The 13,892-nt window shown below is 46.3% G+C and overlaps 1 protein-coding gene across 1 annotated transcript in view; it reads left to right on the forward strand.

Annotated features, from left to right (window-relative positions):
* LOC125764929 (calcium-activated chloride channel regulator 1-like) overlaps positions 1-13,892 on the forward strand; it is a 48,536-nt gene that overhangs the window by 27,577 nt on the left and 7,067 nt on the right. The gene's annotated exons all lie outside the window — the stretch shown is intronic.

Here is a 13,892-nt window from a genome sequence, read left to right on the forward strand (position 1 = left end):
AGAGTGGATTTTTTATTCTTCCTCTGGATGTTGTTTTATTAAAAACGATAATTCATTAAAAGTCCTCCGCTTCCTAGCGGGTAATATGAGATTTTTCTTTCCTTTGTGCTACGGTCGGCCCGATTCTGTTTGTTCGGGAATTTCATCACCGAGCGACCCTGGAGCGATGGTTTAGGCTGGCCTACCTTAACCTGCCCTTCGCGCTACTCATGTGCTGCATCATGTGTGTGCGTGTGTGTGAGATGAAAAGGTACACCAGCCAGTTGTGCTGCATCTCCTTACACGGTTGTTTAGTCTTGGGAAGAATAAAGTAAAGAACGCAACAACAAAACCCATCCAAAAGGTTGAAATCGACCGTTTACCGTTCGGAACTGGAACCTGATCGTTTCGTGTGCTTCAAATCGTACGGTGCAGGATAGGTTAGCTGCCGTTGGAAGGAATCAAACATGTCTTCCAACTGCTGTTGGGTTGGTCAAATTTCTTCAAGAAATGAAACGCTTTTTTTCTTAGTGTGGCTTCCCTCCGAGCTCACTGGCCACCAGCGGCATATGGTTCTCGCACTTGACATCGACCATACCTGCACTACCCTCGGTCGCAAGGTGTCGAGTTTATGAATATGAGAAACGAAGCATCAGTACGGCAATTCTGGACGATTTGATGAAATTGGGCTTCTATGTTTTCATCGACAGTTGGTCGCGTTCCGAGATCCGTTGAGTTAGTGTCCGTGCCTGCCGTGGTTAGAATTTCTTGAGGTTAAACCGTTTAACCATCGTCCACGATCTTACCAACCGTCACGTGGGATATCGGAGTAAGCGAGTACTGCAATCATGAAATCTGAGACTGGCAGTTTTTTTTTCGGTTTAGTTCTCTTACTGTACAAACTTAAGAAGAAGTTAAAAAAAAAAACGTTCCGTAGAAAGAGCTCCATCCGGGTCCAGACGGACACTCCACCATCTGCCAACTGTTACGTCCAAGAAATCATAGCACTTGGCAGCATAATCATGACACGCGATCTTCTTCCAAATGCAGGCTTACACACACGCACACACGAAAAAAAAGAAGAATCACGCGTGTGGACACTGCACAGTTGTGCCGTGAAACCACTAATTAGAATACATGTCCCATGGGTTGGCGATGAAGAGAATGTTTACTTTTATGATTAGACTTTACTTTTTATGATCTTTGCTGATGTGTTTTCACTCACTTGCCAACAGCCCAAAAACTACAATTCCCTACCCCGTACAGGACACCCTTGTGCAAACTACAATAAAATGAGAAAAAACGGGTTGAATACAAAACGAAACAAAAAAAAAATTGGAACTCGTCTCCCAAACAGTACGCTCGAACCCGATGGTGCTAATGGTCAAATAAAAAAGCTCACTTAACGATTCAACCCGCCGGGATTTCTGGCCCCCAAGAGTGGACCGTGATAACACATCTTTCCTACCTTCCCGGTTCCTTCCTCGGGAATCGGGCATGCATGTACCAATTCAGCTTCATAATAAAAACATATTCACTGCTCAACACGACAACAAACATTTCAGCTCCCAACACCCTCCAAGAACCTGGCCCCAAAAAAGAAACCGGGCGACAGACAAACGCAAAGACAAACATGGTCATAAAATGGGATTAAAAGAAGAGAATCATGATGTCCGTCCCAGCTGGAAGATGGAAGCTGTGGCAGTAGAACCAAATAGGAAAGCACCAAATGTTTCAGTGCAACAACCATCATAACGAATCGTGGCACCGGAGCAAATGTTCTTCTGCTTCGTTTCACAATTCTAGGCTTTTGGGAAGCCAAAAACTGGGGGGAAACGATGGTGTAGTACAGTACAAAGTCGCAAGTACCCGAGGACGAGGACTGACAAAGAATTCATAGCAATGCCTTTAATTGAATTAATTAACATTAAAATGTTATATTTACTCACACATAGACTCCGCACAAGGTGCTGAGCGCAGTACAGTGCGCTTGGAGTTCCCTAAGTTTGGACGAGTTGGGCGAAACGCTTTAACTTCTACGAACAGAGATCCGCACCGGATCGTGTGTCCTCCGGCGTTCGTATCCGTATCCACAAAAAAAGCCCCAACAGTTTAACGAAGCACAATGGAGTGGCCTTCCCCGATCCAAAGTTGGAGAACTGATGGAAAATGAAAACTTTTCCACACCGTCACCTTTAAATGACAGACCACCTTCCGGCCATCCTGCAGATATCCGGGATGCAACGGGTACAAACTGCACGATCGATTTGGTCATCGGTCGGCGAAGCTGTTTACCCACCCAGAATACCAATCAATTTCCCTGAACACTTCGGGGCTCCCCCACACTCAACGTCAGACATCGACACGGTGGTACGGTGGTGGAATTTTAAAACTGAAAGAACCCCCAAAAACCCTCCCTCTCGTGGGGGTTGTACCAAGTGAGACATTTCTAATGCATCTCTTGCAAACACGAATCCGGCACAGTGCCGGTGCATCGAAGGAAAGGAGTTTGGGAAGGTTGGCGTTTGCTCTTTTCTTCTCCAATGTCGTGCTACCACTGTCGTTAGAGGGAAGACGAGCTTTGGGCTTTCGTGAGGGAAATGGTCGAAAAACAGCACACTCGACGTGACCGGACTTGCTTACGATTTGCAATTGAAGGCTTCATGCTGTGTGGTTCTCACTAGCGGGCAGGAAGTTTATTGCGATTGTTCAGTGGGAGTTCTAGCGTTTCGGCGCTGTCGGCATCGAATCGGTTTGTGAATGCAAAAAGAATGGGAGTGAAAAAAGTTTGCGACTCCACTCAAACCATTCCCAGCCACTGCAGGCGAACCTGTGCTATCGATGAAAAACGCCGTTAACAGTCGGGCATTATCCATGCAGCGGGTGTAAAATATCCCAATAAACCCATAAACGAATATTGCAATCTGTTTTCTCACGATCATCTCGAGCAACTAAAGTTTGGTAAGTGGTAAGATCAAAGTCAGCATACATATCATAGCGAATGCGGATATGCGTTCCAATATTGATAGGACACACATCAATAATCCACCACTCATCTCTACCGAGGACACTTGGAATTGCATCGATCGAAACAGGCACCGAAAGCAAAAACAAATCCAATTTGAACCAATTTTGGGCTCAACTTGGGCTCACCCTGCAAATGAATTAAGCTAGTAGTGATTGAATGAAAATATTTCTACAATCTCCACGCCACCCCCCACAACAAATACATTATAACGCCATCATCGCCCGTGACAGACTTCAGCTCGGGGGGGAAAATATTTGCTCTCATTGATTCGATTGCGCTCGAGAGCATAAATCACCGACGGGCGCGCACTGATGGAGGACTCTTTTCTCCGCCACTATTTGCACCGTGGACTTCCATTGCCGCCCTGACCAAACCCTCAAGTTCGATGGTGTTGATCGCCGTGTGGCTGATTTATCGTGCCGTTATGCCAATCGGAACGACGAAACCAACCGTTGGGCATTTATTTTAGTGGATCAATTTCGATAAAAGCCGCAGAAATGGAAGCGATATAGCGTGTCCTGTTTCTTTACCGCACAACGGCGCTCACTGTCAATCACAGACCACAAACCATAGGACCGTCCCCGGTTGCATGCGAATGAGTTTGCGTTGCTGACGCGCTGATGTGGCTGTGAATGGAGGACGAAAGGAAGAAAAAAACAACACAAACCGAAACAATAAATAGGAAACAATCGCTCGCGCCCTGATGCTTGCCAAGACGGCATCCGATTTACAAGTGACACTAGACTAACTAGCTGCGGTAATTTACCGGCATCGATAATGGTATTGCATTGCACCGTACCAGCGAGAGCGGGCGTGTAAAATATGGGAAAAAGCACGCGGATGGCGCGCGAAAGTTGATGACAAGTTCTCCCGCTTTTCGCCCATTTCCCACCGAACCGACCATGTCCGATGCCGTGCGAAAACAGTGTAGTTGTGATTTGTTGTCGTTATTTTTTGCCTCGCATTTGCAGGCGCATCATCCGAGTGCAGCACCGTCATTGTGCAGTGTGCAGTGTGTCGACTGCACCAAAAACACACCGCTTTGCTTCGGAACTCTCCGGGACACACCGTGGTGAATTGGAAATGATGATGCAAATTTTCTTTGCTCTCGTTCGTACCTCACAGCGCTAACGTGCTGCAACACACCGCGTGCTGCAATCAGTGCCGTGGCGTCGTCCAACAAGGATGCCAATGTTCGTTTGCCTTGGTGAGCATCCACCAAGGGCGAGCGATAATGATTTTGGGTTTTGCTGCTTTCTTGGGAAATTGATTTTGCTGCACCAATGTTTCGTTTTCCCTCTCCCCGGTTTTGCTGCGTTTTTCTTCTCGTTCCGGAACAGTGAAAGATGGTACGATAGTGGGCAGAAACGTCCTACCGAACGGGTTTTGCCTCAGGTGACGACGATTATCGCTCGCCTGGTCTAGGATTAGTTCCTCTCGATGTCGTACCGTTCGCTAGTTTTAAGCATCGAGTCAACACGGTAAAGATCCCGGTACGAAATCTTGGCTAGTGTACGGTTTACTTCCCGCGGATTTGCTCAAGGTTTCCACTTACAAGCGGCAGCACTTGCAACCAGGCAAGAGTGACCTTTCGCAAACATTCGCTCGGCACATACACCGGATTGTAATAAGCATTCTTGCGACGAAACAAACGGCTTCCACACTGAAAGGCAATCAACCAATTCGTTGGGTCACCCATTACCGTTTGCACCGGCATCGGCTATGCAAACGGCTTGGTACCTCCTCCCGTCCAAGAATCCTCATCCCCCGCAGGCACTAATGTCTCTGGAACGAACCAGTAACTACAACAACAGCAGCAGCAAAAAAAGAAAGAAGAATCACATCTCAAGTGCAATCCAAGCTAAGGAATGGAGGATGATCCATCCAGCACGCTGGGGCCCAGTTCTCGGTGATTCCCCGATTGAAAGTTCGTGCCGCCCCAAAGGCACACGGTCACAGCCACGCACGGCCAATGGTGGAAAGCGTCTAAAATCACGGTGGGATATCTTTTAAAATTCAGAAAGCATGTTTAACCCGGGGCCAAATCGAGATTGCGATTTTACCCGTCGAGGCCTTCCGATTTCCCTAACCGGTTCACCCTCACCCCATCATCCTGAGGTGTATGCGAATGTGTGTGAGAGAGAGAGTGAGTGCAGCCAGTACACACTTGTTTCAATACTTGCAGCTTCATTTCAATATCATCCATACGCTCCATACGACAATTTCTTCCTTCTGCAGCACCGGAGGAAATGGAAGAAATGTACATTTTGCTGACATTGCTTCGCCAACGGATGATACTCTGCTGCGTGGAAAAGCGATGCTGGTGGAAAAATGTTTGCTCATCCTTCGGGACGTTCCCACCGAACGGTTGTTTCCCTGATTTTTGCCCGATTCCCCCGTTTTTTTTTGTTCTTCTACAAATCTCTAACGGAAACTTTGCCATTGCCGGTTTGCGGTTGCGGTATGGAAAATGCTATCGCTCCTAAAAAGAACGTCGATTGTGGTTTTTTGGAGGGCAGCATCGAAGCTTTGTGACGATGTGACCTATCCACATGATTCGTTTGGTGTTTTTTGTTTTGTTTTGTTGCCTATCTTCCTATTCACATACCTCGGTTTTCCACAAGCCCATGTGTTTACATGTGTGTGATTATTGGGTTTTGTTTTTCTTTGGTGCAAGCAATGCTAATAAAATTTGTCTTCTTTTGTTTTCTTTGCAGGTGAGAGCAAATCGAGCATCGAATCAAAATGTGGCAAAGTCGGAAAACAACAACTCCGGCAACAGGTTTGAGCATAACCCAAATCCCAAACGTCCTTATTGTGGCGTAGATGCAGATGGATAAGATGAGATTTGAATGGGAATTCATCCACTTATGGTATCCTTTTTTTTTGGGAGGGATGAAGGAGTATCATTTGGCTTGTCACCGACCTTGCAAACCAAATAACACCAATTTATTGACACTGTCGAGTGGTTCTCGCTGATCCGATCGCAACTCCACCATCGCAGGGGGGTGTGGTAAGCTTTTTTAATGGCGCGCACATTTACGCAGAGCGCACGAAACGAGATCAATTCCCGGCAAACGAAAAGCATATGGAGTTTATTATCTGCCCTGCCCTGAAGCTTATAACGCGAACGGTCGCAGTATATTATGGGCAACTGTCCACTTTCCGGGCGGCAATAACATAAAAGCTAACATACGACCTAATTTAACGAGCGTTTTTCTTTATTTTTCTTTTCCTTCACTTCACAAAACACACATCCACACACACGTGCTGTGGTGAGTGCAAGCGCGAAAAATGAACAAATTTATCTACCAAAAGCGCAATAACAAAAAAAATCGCCATCGAAAACATGCCCGCAAAACTTGCACTATAATGCCTGCGGAAAGATTATAACTCATAATCCACAGCCCCATTCGCGGGATGGCCAAACAGAACGAAACAGTGTCGCACCACATTCGCAGCATAAAAGGGGCAGCGACGGTAACGTACATCCGTGGGGCAGGCAATTGCTTATGGGTGCCGTTTGTGCCGCTTATGGCCAAACGCCAGAATAAATAAAACAAACCCCGAGCGCACACTGCAAATGCTCATCCGGGGCGACATTATTTGGCCAGCGAGCAGCAGCCAGGAATGAAGTTTTGTTTCGGGGGTTTTTTTTTTTGAGGGGAAACTTTATGGCCAATATATGTATGTAGAAGCGCATTCCGGATGGTGAAGCTATCGGTAAGAAGTCACCAGGAAGTATATGTGTAGGACGTCCTCTTCGGGCTGCAACAAAAAAAGCTCTCGACCGTTAGGATGTTTGTGGTTTACTTCACGACTTCGGGACTTTATTTCTTCCTGTGGATAAGACATCCTTTTTTATTTGTTCTTTCCATGTTCCAACCATACTTGCTTAAGCTGGTCACGCAGAAGACGTTCCCTCGGTTGCAAGATGAATAGTATCGCACTAATTGCATTGCCACGGTAAAAATGCTAAACTCAGCAACAGCAGCAGCAGCATCACCGTGCTTGGTCGAATGGTCGAAGCTGCCACACAAAGGTGAAATTCTTGTCGTCGTCGTTTGGACCCGTGCTACAGTTCCGCGACTTCTAGCCCGCGAACGTAAGTCCGCGACCGCGACAGCTAACGAAAATTGAGCGCTTCTGCTTCTGTCAGCCAACGTGCCCGGTCCCGGAGTGCTCACGTCGCCGGCTCGTGATGATGCTGATGGCCCCGGGAAGATGTCGAAGTACGCCAAGAAGCAAAACCACCGGCATCAACACACACTGAAGAAGCAGTCGGTGAAGACGATCTCTGCTCTGCGGGCGCAATAAACAACTGAAATAATAATAATTGTCGTGATTTGAAGTCACGTTCTGCAGTACATTAGCATGTTTCGTTTCGAGCGATCTCGTCTCGCGATTCCCCTTCGGACAGCTTCCTCTACTGCACCCACCTTTTGATGGGGAAGATGAATTCTCGTTTCCTCGTGACCTCGTGCGGGTCTTTCCAGGAGTTTTTTTTTTGCTTCTCAAACTGGACAGTCTATAAATGGCCTCTCCAGTGGGGAAAGAGAGAGAGAGCGAGGGTACAGTTTTAATTAAATTTAAAAGAAAACTAAACGAATCGACCCGACCCCGAGCACTTAACGCTTTCATGTACACTAGCCATTCGTCCAAAGTCCCCGGGTATCTCCGAAATATTCCCGCTGCTGAATCGTTTAGCTCAACGCCTCCCGGTAAGAACGCACGAAAACTGGCCGCCGTATAAGATAGAGGCGCGTTTTTTAGATTTATTTCTTTCGCACCCGGCCATTGGGGTCCAACCTTCCCGTCACGACATATCGGGAAAACTTCAAAAACTGACCGTTCGCCTGTCAAGTCAACGCTAATGGACGTCGTTCGTGGTGGGGCGCAACAGTGAAGCTGTGTTTTTAAAAACAGATATTGTGCGTGATCTGTTTCTTCCCCGAAGGGAAGAAAAACCGTCCAAACCTTTACCCATTGCGATAAGGTCCCCTTGCCGGGGGCGGGGGGAGAAGCTTGAGAAAAAACGAGAGAAACGAAGAAAGACAGGGGATGAAATCACAACCCTCAACTGAACCACCGCTAAAGCTCGGATGGGATCGGGCAAGAACCGCCAAGATTACCGACAATATTGCGCTTTAATGGTTCGTAATCTAACTTTAAATGCTGTCGGGGCGTACCGCGGTGTACGTTTCATGAGCGAGAAACATTCCAATTCTAGCTCGGGATTCCGCACGGGATCTTTCCACTTTTGTAGCTGTTTCATTTCCAAGGGTCAAAAGCTTTACTGACTGTACCCTCTGTCCCGTAGGCGGATTTGGAGCTTGATGGAATTTGTTTTTTCTTCTACTTGTGGGAGGCAAAACCCCCCCCCTCCAAAGCGATTGATTCGCTGAAATGCCGGATACGTAAACACAAATCTTACGTATCAATCCCAAGCACGTGCCAGGGCACGTCCCGCGAGGATACCCTGTCACCCCGAAAAACGTTGGAAGAAATTGGTCACAAAAGCGCGAACTTAATGTATCAATTCTGTCGTACCAGCACGGTCCACCGAAAAGCCCATCGTCAAACGTCACCGCGTCTTGGCGCCGATAAAAACTGTCAATTACACGTGATTTTATACCCTCCACCTGATTTGGGGCCCCAATGTCCCGGGCTGTCTCATCCGATCGAAGATGATGATTTTATGGGCTCGAACCGTGAATGCTCCCCAGAAGGGGAGAGCTAAGGGTGGATGGGTGGGGGAGAAACCATCCGAAGGAAAGTGGCAACAAGCGACGAATTGTGTTTTAACGATCGTTCGGCCGAAATTAGTGGTTGTTCGAAACGAAAATCACCCTCAAAAAGCTTGCCTTAAGGGATAGGAAACAACAGCTATCTTCATGCTAAGACAACACAAAATTAAAGTTTGTTAATGTGCGACCATGGGAGAAGCTTTGCGCTCCGCTCACGGCATTGACATTTCGATTCGATTTAGGGCGAAATTTCCACGCCGGTAGGTTAATGTGTTACCGAAACAAAACCATAAAAACGAGCAAGGAATGTTTCATCAAAAGCTAAAACACAACAACCATGCCGTTTTTACGCGAAGAGAACAATACTTCTTGAACTTTGTGCTAATCAGGTGCAAAAGTGCATAACCCTTGTGCGACTTGTGTGAAAACAAATACACAAACTTGTTCACGCTCCTGATGCCATCGGCACTGTTTGGCGTAGATTCTACAGTACCGGAATTTGCATGTTTTTTTGTTGGTTCTTACTCTTATGTGAAAGCTCACACGCACATGAAAACCCGGTCGAGGACGAATTTCTTTGCGAGAGCATTTTGCCGATCGGCGGTAGAAAGTTTGACGCTTCCTCGAACTCAAATCACTGACGCTGTTAAAACAAAGGCCACACCGAAGAAAAAAACCTCACATTCTGCCGCACCTTCGGTACACAACCATATAATTTAGCGTGTGAAGTTTTTAACGAGTTTTTAAGAGCCACTCAACGCTCAACGTGAGCACCGTCGTTCCACTCACCACTATCGGGAGGGGTTGGCTGACGGACGTGAACCGCAAAATCCCGTCGGGGGCCATGGGCATGGAATGTTTAAAAATTGGCAGCAAGCTAACTCAAACACACTTGCTTGCAAATCGGCTAGAATTGCCATTAGAGTGGGTTTAATGTTCACGAATTTTTGGTACAGAGAAATGCTTATTCCACTTCAGAGTTTGAAAATCTTGGGTTACCGAATGCAAAAATTCCAACAACTTTGGACAGTCCCGAAATGACCAAACTCTTCACCCCCCCAAAAAAAAGGAATAACCATGAATCAGACAAATGAATCGAACCATTAATCGTACGGAATTGAATGCAGCTCGGTGTTGGCACCCCACGTTCACGGTATTGGAATGTCCTTGAAATTCCGCCTAATTAGAATTGTTTCCAAAATCAATAACAAATAGTTTTCCGAAGAAATCCGTTTATCTTTGCCGATTGGTAGACGACTTTGTACCCAATTAGTGTTCGGTGATTGGTGACTGTGCTTACTGAATTTTTACAATTTTCAATCGGATCGATTCCGTTCGGGCCTGAAGCGGAGAATCCTCGTAGCGTAAGGATTCGCACCGAAATGGAAAGTTTTGCACACAAACCTCCCGAATGCTCACCGCACATATCGCAGGATCATTATGTTGTATCATCCGACAGGAATCCCCGAAAGGTTCCGCTGATTGTTGTTTTCAACAACAAAAAGGGCGGCAACAAACACACACACGAGGGATAGAAGGGGTAGGGGTTGGGGCGGAGGGTTTTTGCGCACGAAACGTGTTGCTAATTGACTGAGCTTTCGTTTTAGCACGGACTTTCGTCGACGCAGTTGCATTCCAATTTGCAGTGTGCTAACTGTGTGTGTGTGGGTATGTTCTTGGAAAACTTAAATCAGAAGTTGTGCGGTACCTAGATTGTGCTAACTGGGCTAATGCAGACCGCTGGGATGAGTTCATCCTTTTATTTTGCAAAGTGAGATTTCTGATACAAAACAAAAACTTTTCTCTAAAACATAAAAAATAGGAGAACTCTCGCTTTAGCCCACAAATCCATTTCCTTGTGAAAAATAAGCAAAAGATTATTAAATTTGTCTACCTTTTTTTGCATGAATAACATGAGCGATGGTTCGTTTCAATCAAAACCCCCTGAAAAAGGAGCTCCCTTCATTTCTTTTATGAAAAATTGTAATCCATAAAATCCGTCAACACAACGGCCGCTATTTGCCGATGGGAAAATCAACCAAAAAAAATAAATTTAAAAAAGATAAATATTTGTAAACAGCTGTTTCCTTTACGATTGCGTCAAACGAAAAGGTCAACAGTTCCTTTTGTCGGTGAAGCCGTACAGGAACCTTTCCCATCTCTATATACTGGTCGACCTTTCTTCGCTCATCCCGGCCGATGCATGTCGTCTACCTGTTCCCTTACGCTTTGCTGCAGGTTAACCAACAACAAACAACGAACCAAACGAACAAAAAAAACCATCCGTAAAATCGATCAACCGACCGAAGCAAAAGCATAAAACGATCGACTCCTAATCGTTGTGCCATTAGGCAAAGGGACAAACCCGTGGTCTAAAACATGGGAAAAAAGACTCAAAATAGAAAAAAACACACAAAAAACAAATCATCAAACAATCAATCGAAAGAAATTTTCCCTTTTCTTCACTTTTACCGAATACCGATTGACCATCGGTTGTGGGTGAGATTGTTTGTGAGACTATGGCATCATCCCTTTCATTCACACTCTTTACATAGCATCAGCTTACAGCACGAACAATTGGACGAAAATTTTAAAAGCATCAAATAAGAAAATCCGAACCGAAATCCGATAACACTTCGAAGGATCGAAGAAGCGTGTAACCGTAGCGAAACGAAAGAAATGTCACCGTAAAAGCACTTTTACAGTGCGCCAAACTTCCACAGCTTAGCACTGACGTCCCGAGCGGAATCGATTCGCGGCAACGAAAGCGTGAGAAAATTCAGTTCCTCCACCAGTGCGCAGCATCTTAAGTCGGGCGCGCAAAACAAACACGTTCTCGGTGGTTTTCGAGTGTAAAACCGTAGTAGCCAGTCAAGAGCATCGTGTAGAGCTTACACAGCGCAGTGTACAGTTCTTCTCGTTTGCACATTTAGCTTCGTTTTTTTTGTTCCGTTCAAAACTACGTTACCATCTCCAAGTGAATCGCGCAAGTTGCACAATCGTTGTACACGATCGGTCGATCGTCGATCGTTGCTGTGCGGGTATTGCTAGATGTTTTGTTTCATATTTTATTTCTCGCACGGTGGAATTATGTTTAAATAGTTTTGCTACCACACCGTGGTGGCACCATAGTGGCCGTGGTACCATTCTCCAATATATATCCACCGTCTCCACCAGCCGCGTGTAAAGTGGCTTCCCGGGTGCAAGTTTTTTTTCTGCCGTTTCATTCGCGTTCATCTTCGATTCTCCCATTCGATGACCATCTGGCGATGTTTGGAATTCCGCCCCACAATCATAACCGCTTGCCATACCATACCGTGGCTGTGGTTCCATCTTTCACGTACCCCCGTCTGCCTAATCATTCATTGATTGAATCTCGGTTCGTTCGCCTTCACTCCCATCTGTTCGTACGCCGCGTTCTTCGCCGCGGCGCATTTACATCGCATCGTATCCCATACCACGGGTTTTGTAATCATGCAACCAGCGACTAGTAGCGACGGTGGCAGCGCATTCACGGGTGAGCAGCGCTTGATTGAATTTTGCTCAATTTGCATCGTGTCCCTTTGGCCCAACCTGTTCGTCACCGTTGCCTAGAGCATGCCGTTGGCATTTGTTTTCGTGCACCGTCCGATGGTACACACTCCAAAACCCCATTACAATTCGAATTGGTTTTTGATCATTTTTTTGTTCTTCTCTAGTTCCCTTCCATTCTCTTTCCACGGGACAAAGTATACACAAATACAAGAAGGTTAAAACAAAACAAAAGCAAAAGAAAAAACCATCATAAACCACATAAACGCACTCGCTTTCCACGCCACCGCCATTCCACCATTGGACTGCTTCTGATTCCGTGTCCTAACAAACGCATTTCGTTTGTTTGCTACCTTTGCGGTGTGCTGCTGCGTTTATTAATTTTGTTTTTGTTTTTCCTGCGTGTGTTTGCCCTTTTTTTCGGTGGTGGACACTCGAAAGTTCAAGCAGTTCAGCGGCCGGGATCAGACGGGATTCTGTGCGTTAGAATACGTGCCCGTACGCAAACAGACCATTCATGTGCGCGCGCGCGCTCCCGCGCATCCACACAAAAAAACATCAACAGGTGGTCAAGAGACGAACCCACCATATATTTTTTTTTGGAAAAAAGGGAATTGAACGTTTGTTATTTTTTCCGTGTTTCTTCCCATGTATTTTTGGGTTTTGTTTTTGTCTTCTGTTGAATTTATCGCGATGGATTCAGATAAGGAGAAAACAAAAACATAGAAGCGTAAGTCAATCTGGATCCTAAACGCTTTACATTTTCAAGGGTCACATTTCGTCGGCACCGTTGTCATCTTCGATGAGGCATACACAGCGGGACACAAACGGGAGATTCACTTTCCCCACCGAGTGTCATTCTGCTCCTTCTCTCTGTCTCTCTCTTCCTTGCCCTTTCTCCACTTGAGCCTAAAAGGCTCAGCCACTGAAGGATTGTCTATTTTGTCTTCCCATTTGAAAAAAAAATCTCCAACTTGCTTCGAGCAAGTTAAACCACTAGCTGGCCCATTCCAAATCGGGTTAAATGTAATAAATTTTGCCCTTTTCTTCCATCGCGCCCGTACGGTTCGTTTTCCGTTTTCTCTCTCCCCTGTTTTGTGCGCAAAATGTTTAGCAGCAGAAGAAGTGACAGCGCTAGACGCTTTGCAGCCTCAACCGGGTCGACAGTGCTGGGAAACTGTCTCGTTTGCGACGTTTGCCAGCTTACAACTGCAATCTCACCCAGCCGCGTTCGTAGCGCGCGCTAGTTGAATTTATCTTCGCCTGACAGCGACTTCGTGAGTGCGGGCTTTAGTACGGCGGATCGAAAACAAGTTTTGCACCATTCAGCGCTTCTTCGCTGCCGTGCCAGCATCGAATGATGAATGCCCTTTTCAATTTAAAAGCCAATCCAACACGGAGCCGAACCTCGGAAGAAGATGATCGCTGGGCTGGGGGATACCGGTCGAGCGGTATGCGAGCGGCCCGAGGGTACGAAGATAGGAATACGATGGATATTGTCGATGGTAACGATCGCGGCACCAAAATCAGGACTTAGAAAGGTCGCATACCATTAGACAGAAGGATGCCTTTTACCCGGGCAGCGTTCAGCCTGCGCGGCAGATGCT

The sequence above is a fragment of the Anopheles funestus genome, chromosome 2RL (assembly GCF_943734845.2).
Source record: "Anopheles funestus chromosome 2RL, idAnoFuneDA-416_04, whole genome shotgun sequence".
Lineage (NCBI taxonomy): Eukaryota > Metazoa > Arthropoda > Insecta > Diptera > Culicidae > Anopheles > Anopheles funestus.